The sequence below is a fragment of the Chiloscyllium punctatum genome, chromosome 6 (assembly GCF_047496795.1).
Source record: "Chiloscyllium punctatum isolate Juve2018m chromosome 6, sChiPun1.3, whole genome shotgun sequence".
NCBI lineage: Eukaryota > Metazoa > Chordata > Chondrichthyes > Orectolobiformes > Hemiscylliidae > Chiloscyllium > Chiloscyllium punctatum.
This window is the reverse complement of record NC_092744.1, coordinates 81,346,855-81,359,409: the sequence shown is the minus strand read 5'-3', so window position 1 is coordinate 81,359,409 and position 12,555 is coordinate 81,346,855. Positions and strand designations below refer to the sequence as shown.

Genomic DNA, 12,555 nt, shown 5'->3' with positions numbered 1-12,555 from the left:
CACCCACCACCCCCCCCCTCCACTCCACCTGGTTATTGGCAGCCTGGGCAAACTTCAGTCCCTGTCCCAACTGAGGCCGTGTAATTTAGCTCAGGCCTGAGACCTCCCTGGTTTGATATGACCGAGTACCTTTTATCAGCTGTGATAGCAGACCTTTCCCTGTTCATTGTGGGTAAGCCTCAATTTCAAGTATCAGTTCATCATAGATTCGGAGATAAGGCCCTTCGGCCATTGTGCCTGTGCTGGCTATCAAGCTGCTCTAGTTCCATTTTTCAGCGTTTGAGAACCGAGTTCTTAAGGTTAACTGAAGGTCACATCAGCAGGAATCATGTAGTCATATTTGGAAAGTGCACTATTCCGATGAATAAGGCTTTTAATGACCTTCTCTCAGGCAAAAAGGAGGCAAAGTGTGGATGTTTATTGATAACAAAATCTCAGCGCTTGCTAAGTCACAGCTACCACTTCCCCATTCACTCTACACATCCCTTCATATCAGACTGGAAACGTCCTGTTTCTCTGGGCATAGTACCATAGAGATGCTTCCTCTCTGTCCGGTTAATTGCATTAATACATTAATTAATTAACTAATACACGGAGCTCAACTTGTGTCTCACTCTGTCCTGTGCTGCCCTGGTCTCTGACTGATTTCCTTCAGACCTGTACAATAACAAACAAGTAAATAAACTTGAGCCATACACAAGTAGGTATCTATATCAGTCTGTCCAGAGCTCCGACACACCCTGGCCAGAGAGTGATTAATATTCGCTTGGGCGTGACGCATAGAGAAACCACACACTAGTCCGTTTAACACCCTTTCTGAAATGTTTGCATTGCTTGGCACAGAAACAAAAGAGGCAGTCCTTTTATCTAATCTCAATATCTCCTCAGAGGCTGGAACCTCCTGGTTCCCGATGATAATCAGCGAGCCTGCTTTAAAGATTCAGTGAGGCCCTGTGGTGTATTTTTTTGAATGAGGTGGATTTGGGTTGCTTCACTTCTGTGAGCAGTTAAAGGTTGTTGCCTTGCCTCCTTCACCCACATCTCAGGGTTGCTGCTTACTGGGTCAGCATGAATTGGCCATCCCTAACTGCCATGGAGGAGTTGATGGTGAGCTGCCTTCTTGAACCGCAGCTAGAGACAAAAAACAAAACCTGTGGATGCTGGAATCCAAGGTAGACAAGCAGGAGGCTGGAAGAACACATCAAGCCAGGCAGCACCAGGAGATGGAGAAGTCAACCTATTGGGAGTAACCCTTCTTCAGAGCTGGGGGGGAGGTGGGGGGTTGGTAGGGGGGAGAGCTGCAGATAAAGGGGGGCGGGAGCAGGGTGGTGAAGTGGGGCTAGGTGAAGACAGGTAGAGAGTGTGACCTGGTTAGTCAATGGGAGGAATGAATCTGCTTGGTGGCTAGGAGGAGTGGAAAAGAGGGGGATGGGAAGGGAGGCTATTTGAAATTGGAGAACTCGGTGTTGAGTCCTCCGGGCTGTAGGTTGCCCAGGCGGAAGATGAGGTGTTGTTCTTCCAATTTGCAGTTGAACCACAGCAGCCTTTGGTATGATGGGATCCCCCACAGAGTGGTCAGAGAGGGAGTTTCAGGATTTTGACCCAGTGAAATGAAAGAATAGTGACATATTTCCAAATAGGTCAGGATGGAGGAGCGAATTAGTACAGAAGCTGGAATCTGTACTGAAAACAACAAATGCTGGAGATTACAGCAGATCAGACAGCATCCACGGAGAGAGAGAGAGAGAGAGAGAGAGCTAACGTTTCAAGTTGGGATGACTCTTCTTCAGAGCTGAAGTGAAATGTGGAGGGAATAGCATGGTGGGGCTGGAAGGATGGTGGAGAAACGATGTTAATAGTTCAGATTAAGTGATCGGAATATGAGAATGGCAGAACAGTGGTGTTTAACTGTCAGACTGGAAAGAACAGACAATCCCACTGGGATGAGGGGAGAGAGGACATGGTGACAGAGAATGTAACAAGTAAAACTAAAAGAAAGGAAAGGAATGGGAGTGGGTTCACAATTTGAAGGTGTTGACCTCAATACGAAGTTCAGAAGGTTGTAAAGTGCCTAGTCTGAAGGTGAGATGTTCTTCCTCCATTTTGTGCTGTGATTCACTGGGGCACTGCTGCATGCCAAGGACAGGCTTGTGGGCATGCGACAGGAAGCTGTGTTAAAATGACCAATTACAGGAAGGTCAAGGTCATGCTTGTGCACAGACTGGAGGTCCTCCACAAAGCAATCACCCAGTCTGTGTTGGGTGCCTCCAGTGTAGAGTAGGCCCACATTGGGTGCAGTGAATACAATAGACAAGACTGGAGGAGGTGCAGGTGAAATGCTGCTACACCCAGAAAGACCTTGGATGGTGACCAGGGAGGAGGGGAAAAGGCAGGTATTGCACCTTCTGTAGTTACATGGGAAGGTGCTGTGGGAAGCGGGAGTGGTGTTGACGGTCCTGGAATGGACTAGGTTTTCCTGGAGAGAATGGTCCCTGCGGAATGCAGACCGGGGAGTGAGGGAAAGATGTGTTTGTTGGTGGTGGTGTTCTGCTGGAATTGTTTGAAATGGCGAAAAATGATCCTTTGAATGCGGACACTGGTGGGATGCAAAGTGAGGACAAGGGGAACCCAATCACGTTTTTGTGAGTGATGGGCAGGGGCAAGGGTGATAGGTCAGATGGGGTTGAAGGCCCTGTTAACCACAGTGGGTGGGAAACCACAGTTATAGAAGAAGCCAACCCTGTCAGCAGCATTGTTTTGGAAGTTAGCATCATCTGAACAGATGCAATATAGGTGAACTGGGAGAATGGGATGGAGTCCTTGCAGGGGGTGTGAGGAGTGTAGTGAAAGGAGTCGATGGCTTTGTAGTGGATGGCATTGGACAGTTTATTCCCTGAAATGGAGACAGAGGGGTCAAGGAAAGAAACGGAAGTGTCAGGATGGTGTGGGGTCATGGGGGAGTTTTGTGTATGGATGGTGGTGGCTGCAGGTCGAGGAGATGATGCTGAAGGAGCCGTGACGAGTTATTGCAGTACATATGGTGGATGAACACAATGCTGCCATGTGTGATGGTGATCGGGATAGTGAATAAGTTGGTGAATGGTGTGCCCACCAAGAGTGCTCCTCTGGCCTGGATTACCACAGGTCAACAATGCTAGATATGCAGGTCTCTGTGCGTCTAAACCAAGACAGCTTTAGAGTTACCTGAGAGCAGATAATACTAATTTTAGGTTGTACTTAAGAGTTGGATTTTCACCAGCACTATAAAGCTTTTCAAGGGAAGTGAGGGCTGGAGTGCATTAGCTCCCTCTCCAACATGTCACACATAGACAGGGTGGTGAAGAAGGTGTTTAGCACGCTTGCCTTCATTGTTCAGAGCATCGATGTCATGTTACGGCTGTACAAGACATTGATAAGACATTTGGAGTACTGCATACAGTTCTGGTTGCCCTTCTGTAGGAAGGGTATCTTTAAACTGGAAAGGATGCAAAAATAAAATGACAAGAATGTTACTGGGACTGCAGGACTTGATTTTTTAGGAGAGGCTGGATAGGCTGGACCTTTCTCTCTGCCGCGTCGGAGGCTGAGGGGTGACCTTATAGAGGATTGTAAGATCATGAGAGGCAGAGCTAAGGTGAGTAGCTGAGATCTTTTCCCCAGGGTAGGGGAGTCCAAAACTGGAGGGCGTAGGTTTGAGGTGAGAGGGGAACGATTTACAAGGGATTTGAGGGGCAACTTTTCACTCAGAGGGTGGTGTATATACAGAACAAACTTCCAGAGGATGGGTACAATTACAACATTTAAAAGACATTTGGTCAGGTACGTGGACAGGAAAGATTTAGACAGACATGGGCGAAATGCGGGCAAATGGGACTAGTTCAGTTTAGGAAATGTGATCCGTGTGGATGAGTTGGGCTGAAGGGTCTCTTTCTGTGCTGCATGAATCTATGAATTTATAACTTTGTTTTGATTTAATTGCCTCACTCCCTTGCTTTCCCTCCTTGTTGATTTTTGTTTTAGTTATTGTCGTACTGCAGCAGGCAGTGTTGTTTGCTCATTAAATGGCAGGTTTCTTTATGTTTAAAAAAAAGAGGTGTGTTTTTCAAAGTAGCTATCAATAAGTAGGCAGTGGGCCAAGGAGTGGATTATAGTTCTGGGACGCCAGTCTCTGATTCACATTTACATCCATACCAGGGTGTCCTTGGAGAGGGAGCACGTGGTGCCCAGTGTTACTCTTGAGGCATTTTGGAACAGGTTGGCACCGCAGGGGGCTGTGGAAATGCACCATTTCCTCCACCAACACCATTTTGATTTAGTCCTCCAGATTTTCTCCCACTTTGCGTTTTGTTTTGATTTATTGATTGTTCGTGCCCCTGGTTTTTGTTCTGTTTGTAATTTTGTTAATTGGTTCATCAAAGAAAGAGCACTCCCCCCCCCCCCCCCCCCCCCCACCTCCCCCCACCAAGTGGGGAGAAAGGGAGAGGATCCCGAAGGGAAGGGTACCTGGTTCTGGATTGTTGTTTAACAGTGAAAGGGTGGTAAACCACAGAGAGTCTTCAGCTCCCTGATCCAATGGATGGATATGGGTCTATTAAATGACCATTGTCCAGGCTTTGACTGAGTTCTGTGCCCCCTGCAGGAGCTGTCCTTCATCCTCTGCCCCCTCAGTGTTTTTCCTTTATCTTGTGTGTGGGTGCATGTTGGCATACGCTTATACCATTTACCCGCTGCTTTATCATTCCTGTTGCGCTCCTGCATTCTCATGATCATCCTGGACAAGCAGTTCCTGAAATACAGAAACCCAAGTAGCGAGCAAGATCAGGCTCAATATACTTTTGCAGCCTCACATGAGCCAGTGACCATTGCAGAGACACTAAGATCAAGGACCCAGATAGCAAGACTGAACATCTAGTACAGGTATGAGAGGAGTGAATAGCACAGGTCAGCTTGAAAACCCTCGCACCTTCCTAACTGTGTAGTTCAGTCGCACTGAAACCCTCCAGGTCAGGGGTGCAGGCACTTGTTCTTGCATTTGGTGTATTTGAACTTTTGACATGTCTGTCAATAAACTTACTTCAGTTATTGTGCAGAAAATGTCAACGCAACTGCTTTTCCTTGAAGCACATTGTAGCGCCATTCTTCAAACCAAACGCTATGACACACCCAAGACTGCACAAGTATTTAGCTGACCCACTCAGCTGAGGGCTGTTTGTGCAAGGTGAAGGTGGAATAATCTTATCAGTGAAGCACTGGAATAAGCAGCTCGCAGGTTTCACCCAGCAGATTGCAAGGCACAAAATCATTTTACACTTCCATAATCGTCTTCCCTTCAATTATTATTGTAATTTCTGGCCAGCGTTTTGTGGAGTTCATTGTGTGGACTTGGCTCAATGGTAGCACTCTTTCACTCATGCTAAAAGTTTGTGGGTTCAAGTCTATCTCCAGAAATTTGAGGCAATATTATCTTGGCTGATGTTCCAGTCTAGTAACGAAGAGTTGAAGGCAAATGGGATATTGGCCTTTATTTGGGAACTGGGGGAATTGAAGTACAGTGCTGACCCCGGAATCTGAACGCCCTATTGTTCAAACAAATTGGAATCCGAACTATTACTTTGAGAAACATTTGCCCTAAAATCCGAACAGATTTTCAGAATCCGAACACCACGTACCGTTCAGGTCGCACATTGTTTGTTCAGTTCGTCTCAGGAAGTAGTCATGAAAGCATTTTTCATGTGTCCATCACTAGTTTACCTCGTGTTTTCACCTTGTTTTGTGCTGTTTTTTTAAATTATCACCCTTGTGCATTCACCATGGCACCCAAGAAGAGCAGTGGGCGGCACGGTGGCACAGTGGTTAGCACTGCTGCCTCACAGCGCCAGAGACCCGGGTTCATTTCCCGCCTCAGGCGACTGACTGTGTGGAGTTTGCACGTTCTCCCCGTGCCTGTGTGGGCTTCCTCCGGGTGCTCCGGTTTCCTCCCACACTCCAAAGATGTGCAGGTCAGGTGAATTGGCCATGCTAAATTGCCCGTAGTGTTAGGTAAGAGGTAAATGTAGGGGCATGGGTGAGTTGCGCTTCGGCGGGTCGGTGTGGACTTGTTGGGCCGAAGGGCCTGTTTCCACACTGTAAGTAATCTGAAGCAAATAATCTTCAGTGAATCTTATTTTACCTTAACCATGTGTATTTGCAGTTAAAAGTGTCTTGAAAATGTTATTTTTGGGGCCAGAAATGGATTACTTCACTTTCCATTATTTCTTATGGGGAAAATAGTTTCGGAATCCGAACTTTTCGCAATCGGAACAGCCTCCTGGAACGAATTGAAGTCGGATTCCAAGGCGCCACTGTATATAGGTAGTTATGTATTTCTACAGCTATGTACGATATTGATAAAACCATGCCCAGAATACTGCACAGTTTTCAGAGTCATATAGCATGGGAAACAGACCCTTCAATCCAACCAGTCGATGCTGACCATGTTCCCAAACTAAACTAGTCCCACCTGCCTGCACTTGGCCCATGTCCCTCCAAACATTTCATATTCATGTACTTATCCAAACATCTTTTCAACGTTGTAACTGTACCTCCATCCACCACTTCCTCAGGCATACAAACTACTTATTGTGTAAAAAAAGTTGCCCCTCGTGTCATTTTTAAATCTTTCTCCTCTCACCTTAAAAATATGCCCCCACGTTTCCCTACTCTAGGGAAATGAATCTTGTCATTCACCTTAACCGTGCCCCTCATGATCTTATAAACCTCTATAAGGTCACTTCAACCTCTTATGCTCCGGTGAAAAAAATCGGAGTGTTTCCAGTCTATTTTTATAAGTCAAACTCTCCATTCAGGGCAACATCCCAGTAAATCTTTTCTGAGCCCTCTCCAATTTAATAACATCCTTCCTGTAACAGGGCGACCAAAGCTGCACACACTACTCCAGAAGAGGCCTCACCAATGTCCTGTAAAAACTCAACATTGTGTCTTCTTATTTAAGGAAACATATACTGGGATTGGAGGCAGTTCAGAGGAGTGTCATTCAGCTGATTCCAGGGATGTTTTATGAGGAAATGTCGAGCAACTTGGCCCTACTGGAATTTAGAGAATGAGAGTTGATCTTATTGAAGTCTGTGACATTTTGAGGGTGCTTGACATAGAGTCACAGAGTCATAGAGGTGTACAGCATGGAAACAGACCCTTCGGTCCAACCCGTCCATGCCGACCAGATATCCCAACCCAATCTAGTCCCACCTGCCAGCACCCGGCCCATATCCCTCCAAACTCTTCCTATTCATATACCCATCCAAACACCTCTTAAATGTTGCAATTGTACCAGCCTCCACCACTTCCTCTGGCAGCTCATTCCATACACGTACCACTCTCTGTGTGAAAATGTTGCCCCTTTAGGTCTCTTTTATATCTTTCCCCTCTCACCCTAAACCTATGCCCTCTAGTTCTGGACTCCCCAACCCCAGGGAAAAGACTTTGCCTATTTTTCCTATACATGCCCCTCATAATTTTGTAAACCTCTATAATGTTACCCCTCAGCCTCTGGCGCTCCAGGGAAAACAGTCCCAGCCTATTTAGCCTCTCCCTATAGCTCAAATCCTCCAACCCTGGTAACATCCTTGCAAATCTTTTCTGAACCCTTTCAAGTTTCACAACATCTTTCCGATAGGAAGGAGACCAGAATTGCACGCAATATTCCAACAGTGGCCTAACCAATGTCCTGTACAGTCGCAACATGACCTCCCAACTCCTGTACTCAATACTCTGACTAATAAAGGAAAGCATACCAAACACCTTCTTCACTATCCTATCTACCTGCGACTCCACTTTCAAGGAGCTATGAACCTGCACTCCAAGGTCTCTTTGGCTATGAACCTGCACTCCAAGGTCTCTTTGTTCAGCAACACTCCCTAGGACCCCACCATTAAGTGTATAAGTCCTGCTAAGATTTGCTTTCCCAAAATGCAGCACCTTGCATTTATCTGAATTAAACTCCATCTGCCACTTCTCAGCCCATTGGCCCATCTGGTCAAGATCTTGTTGTAATCTGAGGTAACCCTCTTCGCTGTCCACTACACCTCCAATTGTGGTGTCATCTGCAAACTTACTAACTTATGCTCACATCCAAATCATTTATGTAAATGACAAAATGTAGAGGGCCCAGCACTGATCCTTGTGGCACTCCACTGGTCACAGGCCTCCAGTCTGAAAAACAACCCTCCACACCACCCTCTATCTTCTACCTTTGAGCCAGTTCTGTATCCAAATGGCTAGTTCTCCCTGTATTCCATGAGATCTAACATTGCTAATCAGTCTCCCATGGGGAACCTTGTCGAACGCCTTACTGAAGTCCATCTAGATCACATCTACTACTCTGCCCTCATCAATCTTCTTTGTTACTTCCTCAAAAAACTCAATCAAGTTTGTGAGACATGATTTCCCACACACAAAGCCATGTTGACTATCTCTAATCAGTCCTTGCCTTTCCAAATACATGTACATCCTGTCCCTCAGGATTCCCTCCAACAACTTGCCCATCATTGACGTCAGGCTCACTGCTCTATAGTTCCCTGGCTTGTCCTTACCACCTTTCTTAAACAGTGGCACCACATTAGCCAACCTCCAGTCTCCCGGCACCTCACCTGTGACTATCGATGATACAAATATCTCAGCAAGAGGCCCAGCAGTCTAGATGCTGAGAGGGGTCAGGATAAATCATCATCGGAGAAATCTAGAACTAAGTTTTGCAGTTTCAAAGTAAAGGGACTCTCATTTAAGATGGAGACCAGGAGGAATTTCTTTTCCAAAGGTTATGAAGCTTTGGAATTCTCTATTTCTGTGGGCTGTGACTGGGCCAGTGACTGCATTCAAAGTTGAGTTGGACAGATGTTTGATCAACAAGAGAGTCCAATGATGTAGGTGACAGGCAGGAAAGTGGAGTTAAGGACATGATTGAATCAGCATTCTGTCTTGTGAGATGATGGATTACACAGTGGTGGTCAACTCCATGTGAAGAAATAAAATACAGCGTGGATGCTATAAATCTGAAACAAAAAAAAATTGCAAGAGAAACTCAGCAGAACTGGCATCATCTGTGAAGAGAATGGATCATTGGAGGTTTTATTAACAGGGTAGAAATGTCACTTAGCTTTAAGGTAAAGGGGTAAGTTTAAAGAAGATGTGAGAGGCATTGTTTTTACACAGAGGGCGGTAAGTGTCTGGAATCCAGAGGACGTGATAGAGGTGGATACAATAGCAATATTTAAGAGACATCTTGACAGATATATGAATAGGCAGGGAATATTGGAATACAGATTGCGTAGAGGCAAAATATCTTTAGTTTAGTAAAACGTTGTGTATCGGCGCAGACTTGGTGGGCCAAAGGCCCTGTACCTGTGCTGTTTTGTTTTTTGTTCGGAAGAAAGGGTCCACTGGACTCGAAACGTTAGATCTGTTTCTGTCTGCCCAGATTCAGGCAGATCTGCTGAGCTTCTCCAGCTATTTCTGCGATTTTTCCCTTGTGAAGTATTGCCAGGTTTGGTCAGGCCCCACTCCTGCATGATGGTCTCTGCTGCTTTCATGTCGAGTGTGACTGGTGGACTGCGAAGCTGTAAGATTCGCTGACCTCAGTTTCATCTGGACCCGCTTCCAGGCCAGCTGAGCTTTCCATTTCAACACAGGGCAGTTTAAATGTTGAAAGAATTGCTTAAGTTATAGAGTTATAGAGAAGTACAACATGGAAACAGACTCTTTGGTCCAACTCGTCCATGCCGACCAGATATCCTAAGTTAATCGGGTCCCAATTGCCAGCACCCAGCCCATTTCCCTCCAAACCCTTCCTATTCATATACCCATCAGATACCTTTTAAATGTTGTAATTGTACCAGCCTCCACCACTTCCTCTGGCAGCTCATTCCATACACGTACCACCCTTTGTGTGAAAAAGTTGCCCCTTAGGTCCATTTTATATCTTTCCCCCTCACCCTAAACCTGTGCCCTCTAGTTTTGGACTCCCCCAACCCAGGGAAAAGATCTTGTCTATTTACCCTATCCAATATCCTCATGATTTTATAATCCTAATCAAACACAAAATTTGTCATTAAACCTTATCCGTCTCACAACCTTATCACAGACCTTCCTTTTCGTTCTTCCCAAGCCTGGTTAAAATCTGTCACATTGTCTTGTTCTGCCAAATGACATGGACTACTGTCAGATGCGCTGAGCATTTCCAGTATTTTCTGTTCCAATGACACTCAAAAACACTTCGGCTTTATTTTTCAGTCACCTCCATTAAATGCGACACTTTTATTTTTATTTTAAGAAAGAAAACCTCCGAGTGTTATTGAATACAAAGTCAAAGAACCAAACACAGCACAGATTCAGACAAATTGACAGGGGTAATGAGTGCCGTCAGCTCATGTGGTTATGGTAACCGAGAGGTTCAGTCCCATTAAGAAACAGAAATACAAACCAAGCTGGGTAAGTCATGGATTGGCAGCTGGAAATCTGCCAATTATTGGCAGAACCCCAGCAGTTTCCCCAGAGTTCTTCAGGGGAGCGAATCTATTTGGCCCGCCCTCTCTCTTGACTATATTTCCACCTACGTAATTACTTCAGTTCAAGTCTTAATCCTTTCAAAGAAAACAATGGACAAACAATGAATGCAACTTGGCCAGTCTTGCGCACATCTGTAGCATATCACAAATTGTCTACACTGTGAGGGTTTGCTGAGTAAACAGGTTTATCTTCAAGCCCCACAGCTGTTACAGTCAATGAATAGGAGCCCTATTATTCACTGTTTAGGAATTAAAGTGAAACTCAAACTATACGCCATGCTTCATTTAGTAGTGTGTAACCACTGTCCTGCTCTGCCATTCATTCTGCATGGAGAAAGTGAGGACTGCAGATGCTGGAGATCAGAGCTGAAAATGTGTTGCTGGAAAAGCGCAGCAGGTCAGGCAGCATCCAAGGAGCAGGAGAATCGATGAATCGAAGAAGGGCTCATGCCCGAAACGTCGATTCTCCTGTTCCTTGGATGCTGCCTGACCTGCTGCGCTTTTCCAGCAACACATTTTCAGCTCATTCATTCTGCATGGCTACCTAACATGATGCCTTGACTTGGCTTTGTGAATGAGAGTCCTGTGTTCAAAAGAGTAAGCTACGGAGAGCTGGGTGATGCCATGGTTTAGATCGACGCAACTGGATTCATTGATGTGACAAAAATCTTCGTTGCTTTCTCATTAGAAAAACCCAATGTGGAAGGAATCGGATCTTGTTACTTCAGTGCCCACTGGATGTGAGTTCACAGCTGTATTTAGTCAATGTTTAAAAATCTGATATCAGATGTTTGGTTAGGCCAGTGTTCACAGCCTACCTCTGAGTACCCTTGAGAAGGCGATGCTCTTTGAACCACTGCAGTCCATGTGGTGAATGGACAGCCACAATGCTGTTAGGGAGATAGTGAAGGAATGGTGTTGTAGTTCCAAGTCAGGGTGTTCTCTTGTGAAAAATAAAGTGAGGTACTTCTGTTTGGTTGGAGTTATATTTAATCAAAGAAAATAATAAGAATATGAACTTATTTGGTAATTGCACCATTTTCAATTCCACCAGGTCAGAGACATAGATTCCATGAGAAAATAAAACCAGTGAGTGAGGTGTGTAACATGAGATGTAAAAATATCATGTATTTTATGTCACCTTCTAAAACATTGAGCTGGATCTTTCCCCTTGAGGACGGTAGCTCAAGTTGGAATATCCCTGGACTGGGCAGATTTGCCTCAGTTTAAAGGGGTCTGTCAGACTCAGTTTTTAACTACAGGATTCCAGTCTCCACTGATCTTGGAGGTAGGTTGTGAGTGGAGACTGGGATGGGGGAGTGGAAAAGTGGCTGGTTAGAAGGCCCATCTTCTAGCACTCAGAGTCTCAGTCCAGGTTGTTTTAAAAGCTGCTGGGGTGTCTATCCCTCACTCCTCTTTACTCCACCCTCATCCTTTATCCCCTCCTGACCAAATTGTGGCTCTTATGCACCCCCATACGGCCTGTCTATATCACCTCATTCTCCGTACACTTACCCCCGTGCCAATTCATGCCACCTTCATAGCTCATCACCAAGTATACATCATATACAGAACTCAGGAACCATGTGGACATGAAAGAATTAAAAATTCGAGCACTCTAATACAATTGTCTCTAATGCACACTTGATAGTAGAAAATAAAATCCATTCATAAAACCCATTTGAAGCTTTTAAATCTCCTTAAATGTCCAATCTCATATAAAAAGTGCTGAGGACTTTGGCTGTGTGCAGTGGTTGCGACCCTGCCCGTGGACTGAGAGAGCCTGGTTCAAGTCCCACCAGCTCCAGAGGTGTGTAATAACATCTCTGAACCCGTTTGATTAGAAACAAAAGGCTGAACAAAAAAAAAGAAACCAGCTTCTTCTCAAAAGCCGCAAAGCCAGTTAATCATTTAAGTGGCCAATAAAATTATGAACTTAGAATCTCCTGCTGAGATAATTCTACCTTTTGAAGCCTCATCAAGCATTCATAATGAT

At 45.2% G+C, this 12,555-nt stretch overlaps 1 protein-coding gene across 8 annotated transcripts in view; it reads left to right on the top strand.

Annotated features, from left to right (window-relative positions):
- Positions 1–12,555, top strand: part of dzip1l (DAZ interacting zinc finger protein 1-like) — a 197,929-nt gene that overhangs the window by 104,901 nt on the left and 80,473 nt on the right. The window lies entirely within an intron of this gene.